The following is a 6000-nucleotide window of genomic DNA, read 5'->3' as shown; positions in this document are numbered from 1 at the left end:
AGTCTAGACTTCCATGGTAAAAATCCAAGGTTTGCCTTTAGTATATTGCTTGTGCCTGGCAATGACCTTGTTAACGGCATTGTTCTGTGGACGCGGACTTGCTCTATGGTGAAAATCTAAGATTATGATCAGGGCAACGATGAAGCTTGTGTACTATTTCCTTCTCCTTGAAATAGGCTTTCACCCCGCTTTATAAATAAAGTCACATGGCTGAACCGATAGAAAGTGGGGAACACGGGCTTTCTTTAGGAGATAAATCAGAGACAAATAGAAGGGAACAAGAAGCCCCTTCTGTCATATCTATTGCACACACCCTCCTTTTGTTATTCCACATTGAGTGTAGTGTAGTTGGGGAGAGGAGATCCCTAGGGTCAAGGTTGAATCAATAGATCATAGGCTTGGAGCAAAGGCTAGGGAACAAAATAAGGACCCTGTCAGACCTCAAAAACCCTTTCCTCTAATAGCTCGTAGCAACCAGACAAACAACAACAAAATAATTAAACATCAACCCCTCATAAAATAAAGAAGTGACAATTAAGATTCATAAGACTTCCCGCTCGGAAGAACTGGCTTTTCAACTGAAAGGAGGTGGAAGCTCTACTAAGACGGAGATGGAAAGGAGGGCACTTAGCTCGGCGTTAGGTAGTTAGGAGCAAAGGTAGTACGAGGCGGGCTGCCTTAGTGGTAATCTTTACATTTTCCCTTTCACTCGTAGTATGGGGAGAGGGAACCCTCTTACAGCAAGAAAAGCAAAGATAAAAGAAAAAATAGGAGTAGCTACACCCCAAAAAAGCACTCTTGAATGCAGACTACAAGTGACACTAAGCCTCCTTGTGGAACCACCGGACATCGCCGCACTGCACCCACCAAGTCGTCGCTGGAGAGAACGACATGTTCTGTCGCTCCGGTCTGTGGAGCACAGATCCTGCTAGAAGACAGCAAGGACGGCGCAGTGACACCTCAGTCACGTGTAAAAGATAGAAGGCACCGAAGGGCTTCGAGATAGGATCTGAACTTGCCCGCCGATGACGATGAGCCGTGACCGAGGGTAACCTTGGCTCCACGACAACACCCTCTAGAGGGAAACGATGCTAAGTGTCGCTGTTGCCGAGACCGAATGGTCAAGGGTTTTCACCCCGAGCCCTGGCAGAGGGAGGTGACCACAGTGATGCCCCCAAGAGGGACATGAAACCCGCAGGTGCCATTGCTGGTGGCGCTGAAGCGCTGGACTTTCGTCCGAAATCACAACAACACGACACATGGTCAACCTGTCATCAACAAACCAAGCCTCCAATACACGCTTCGGGAGCCTCCACTGCCGAAACACCGATGACCCCAAGGTCCCCCATCGTCCACTCCTCGCCACCCATGCAGCCAAAGTGATGAACCACACCACCACCACAATGTCGCTCACCGGAGAGCCGGGCGCGCGCTCCACCTTCCAGGGTCGCCACCCTGACTTCGTGGCTCGAACCCGAAGCTGCAAGCACCACTACAACTAGTCCAACAGCTTGAACAAGAGGTGACGGCGAATGTGACGGCGATGAGAAAGATGGATGTGACACCTCCACACCATCCACAAGTCGCACCTAGCACACGGTAGCCGATGGACCTAGGCTCACCTAGCACAGATCAGGCTCTCTAGGCACGCGACAGATAGGGAGAGGCATGTGCCGCCCAGCCTCCTGCAGTATCATCGAGGTGCCACCAGCACGCGCCATCGGCCGAAGCCCATGGCCCAGATCAGGCCCAGACTGGCCTAGATCGAGCCCATATATGTCCCACGCAGCCCCAGCCACGCCGCAGCGCCAGGAGCCGCCCTTCCCCACACCAGCATCTGGCCGCCACTACCACCAGCCGAGCCGCAGTTGGTGGTCGCCGAGAGCAGCCCCTTCCTCCACCACGGATACGCCCCACACCGCAAAGCCACCACGCCGCTGCGGAGACAGCAACACCACATGTCACGACAATATTTCCTTTTTGGAGGCGTCGCTTTTTGAGAAGAGAATTTCTGGTGTTGTCTTGGTGGTATTTCGTCCGTTGCTACAAGGAATACATCATTATAGCGGAATTTTTTTTATGTAATTCTTCTTTACTTTTTTAGTTGTGTGTATGCATATTGCCATTAGGGTACTGGGTTGTTGCAGATGTTAGTTGTAATTGCTATCTTCGTGATATTAACAAATGCGCTTTGCTGAAAAAAGTCCAGTGAACGACGCATGAACGATTCATGCCGATGGTGAAAGAAAATGCACTAGTACAAGAGCACATCTGATTAATTAGGTGAAATTGAAAACCAACCTGTGGTTGGATTGTTAATTGAGAGGGCACTGGCATCTCACCCCACCAGAGTTAAAACCCGGAGGTGCTCATAGGGGTATGGTGTGCGTGTGTTCATAGGGATAAGTGTATATGCGTATGTGTGAAATTGGCATTGGTTTCGTTTTTTGCTCTAGCTTTACTGCAATGAATAATGTATTAATATATACTCCATCCATTGTCAAATAAGTGGATAACTAGGTTTAAAATTTATCTACAGAAAAATATAATTATCTCTTTTCAATGCATTTGAAGTAGGAAAACATATTTCTTTCTCATCACACGGGAATCAAGATAGCACATGGTATTTTTTTCTACATGCACTTAGCTCACTGAATAAGGAGAAATTAAAGAGGTGAGAGATGGTGGTTGACACTTTCTAATTTAAAGTCCTTAATATGCCTTAAAGAATCCAGAAGTAACGGAGGAAGTATTAAGTACTAGTACATAAACTCAATTCGGCTCCCGGTGCGTATGATCCCTCTAACATAAAAACATATTTTCAAGTGTTAAAATATTTTGACAAAAAAAATTACATGTACATCTCCATAATATATATGTATTCGCCAAGTTTCACGAAAAATTATATTTTTTGTAGTCTAAGCGAAAAAGAGAAAATTTAATATAAAAAGTACTCGTAGTAGTCGAAGAGTCTTTTTTTTAAGGAATACAGTAGGGGAAACCCCTACAATGATTTTGTTTTTTTAATAATAATAACCCAAATTCGCGTCCCTGGAAACTTGAACCTGGGTGGCTGGGTTGTACATCCACTTCCCTAACCAAGTGAGCTAGGCTCACTTCTTAGTCGAAGAGTCTGGTTAACTGAGTGAAAGTTAAATTTAACTCCATAATTTGAGTGCCATGAATCACAACGAAAGCACAATTGGTAAGCTTTCATCCTTAGAGCAAGAACAATAGTGTAGCCGACAACCGGCTATAACAATTTGCCATATCATCTATGGTCAACTTATAGCTAGCAGGTACTACCTCCATCCTAATGGTTAAGGCTTATATTTTTTTGGAAAAGTCAAAGCAAGTAAAATTTGACCAAATTTTCAGAATAATCTATCAACAAATATGATATTTTAAAGATAGCACGTGAAAATATATTTCATTATCTATCTAATAATATTAATTTTCTATTTTACATTTTAATGATTTTTTATAAAATCTTGGTCAAACTTGACATAGTTTGACTTTCTAAAAAAAATATAGGCCTTAAGCCTTGGGATGAAGGTAGTACAATAGTAAGCTATAAAAGTGTAGTACACTTTTACAATACATGGCCCACCTTTTAGTTTCACATAGTGCCTAGGAGCACGTGCTAGAGCTGGCTAATAGATAAGAGCTCACTTTTCTTTTCTCTTCTAATCTCTCTCCTTCAACTAAGCAAACTTATAATATTTTATCTCTTATAGCCAGCTGACTGTACCTTATTGTACATGGTCTACTGACTCGTGTCTGCAAACCGAGCTTCAGTTGTCCATATCAGTTGACCTTGTAGGCATCACAATAATTGCTCGACACAAACACAAAACACATTAAAGCCACCCGGCTGTAAGTGCCAGTACAAAACGAGGGCACACTTTTATGGTCTAACATTTCTTCTCTAGCTGTCAATTTGACCATCTTAGAATTTTTTCCAACACGAAATCTTGAGCGTTAGTCTTGTTTATTATTGGAGCATTGCTACTTCAGTAGTAGCACATATGAAAGCAGTGCGCAGGCTTAGTTTAGCTGACGGACATAAGTACAAATGTAAGAAGGGGTTAGCGGAAAAAACGAGAAGAAAAACAAAATTTTAACCAAATATAGAAGCTTATCGGAAGAAACGAGAAGAAAAACAAAATTTAATTGTCCCTTTCGACAAGAAACCTAACAATGCAGAAAATCTCATCCACTCCATCAAACGCGCAACCAAAACAGTCAATCCATACAAAATGTGCTTCCAGTTCATACTAATATAAGACTAATTAAGTTTGTTGCCCAACTACATTAACCCCTCGCCGTTTAGCCAGAATAGTCTAAGATCTCCCAACTAAGGCACTCACCTTAATTAGTTTAAGCAAGAAGAGTTACTTCCTCTATCCTAAAATAGGATGTCTATAATATTTGGATAAAATTAACTGTCAATGACCAACTATATAGAAAAAATATCAATATTTATAATTCTAAATTAATATTTTAGAACCATCGTGAATATATTCTCACATTATGTGCATCTAAAATTTTAGATGTTGATTTTTGTATATAGTTGCTCAAACTTTGAAATTTTTGACTTTGACTAAAAACTATAAGCATCCTATTTTGGGGAGGAGAGAGTACCAAGTCCAAATTAGGCAAAAGAATTAGTATGCAGGTCGCTCCACTAACGGTACGGATTCCACTTTTGGAGCTCACTAATTCCAAATGCAAACATAATTTACTCATGTCATGAAAATGACCCTGCGTCCAATAGAACAGTGCTTCTTCAGACTAGTTTGGCACAACTGTCCTTCTCAGACTTAACTGAGGAGCATAGGTCTGCATGCAATATGATCAATGATCTAGTACATCACCTATCACTGTTTCAGTCAAGTACATGCTTGCGCTTAATAACCTTTACTCCCAATAGTCGAATTAATTGAGGTGAACACAATTGGACGTGCCAATTGATCAAACCCGATGTAGCATTAGATTAGCAGAGCGTAACTACGACAACGCGCCTCCAGCACACGTGGGAAGTGCCAGCGAGCAGTGCTTGCGGATGCTTCCAGCGATCGACCCGAGTACTTTAACCTATCCATACATTGGTCGCGCGCTATATGTTATTACGGAAATTATAGTGAGAGTACGACCAGTGAGATCACACACTCTCGGAGCTTCCACTGTCATTGTCATTGATACGGTGACAGTCTGACAGATACGCCTAGACATACACGCAGAGTATTCGCACATAAAGGTCTTGGCTTGAGTGAAAAGATAGATCTAAAATTTGGGGGCTTCAAAAACCCATGTTCCAAAGAGGAAATGGAAATCTTGTACACCGCAACCACCAGTACCATTGGTGATGGTCGCAAGACTCCTTTTTGGGAAGCCCCTTGGCTCGATGGGAGGAAGCCCATGGACATAGCTCCGCTCATCTTTGCTTCTTCGAAAAGGAAAGCTTGAAATGTCAACAAAGCATTGGAAGATAATGCTTGGGTGCACATGATCAACCTTGATGTGCACCACGGACCATCTCACACAATTTGTGGGTTTATGGGTAAAACTTCAAGATGTGCATCTACATGACGAGGCCCCCGATGATATTTCTTGGAAGCTCACGGCCAATGGCCAATACTCGGCCAAGTCGGCCTATCAATTGCAATTCTTGGGCTCCACTTTCTCCTCCCTTCACAAGTCGGTGTGGAAGGTTCGGGCTCCTCCTAAGGTCAAATTCTTTGCATGGCTACTCACTCAAAATAGGATTTGGACCGCGGACCGGCTACAAAAGAGGGGGTGGCCAAATTGCGGGTTGTGTCCCCTATGTAAGCAAGTGATGGAGTCGGTTAGTCATCTTTTCATCCATTGTCGGTTCGCCGTGCGGCTTTGGTGCTCCGTGCGGGATTGGCTTGGCCTTCCCAACATTCAACCAAACCAATGGGCGGGTCTTTCTACCAAGTCTTGGTGGGACTATATGACCACTAATGCCGTTCCTAG

The sequence above is a fragment of the Lolium perenne genome, chromosome 2 (assembly GCF_019359855.2).
Source record: "Lolium perenne isolate Kyuss_39 chromosome 2, Kyuss_2.0, whole genome shotgun sequence".
NCBI lineage: Eukaryota > Viridiplantae > Streptophyta > Magnoliopsida > Poales > Poaceae > Lolium > Lolium perenne.
This window is presented reverse-complemented; position numbering follows the sequence as displayed.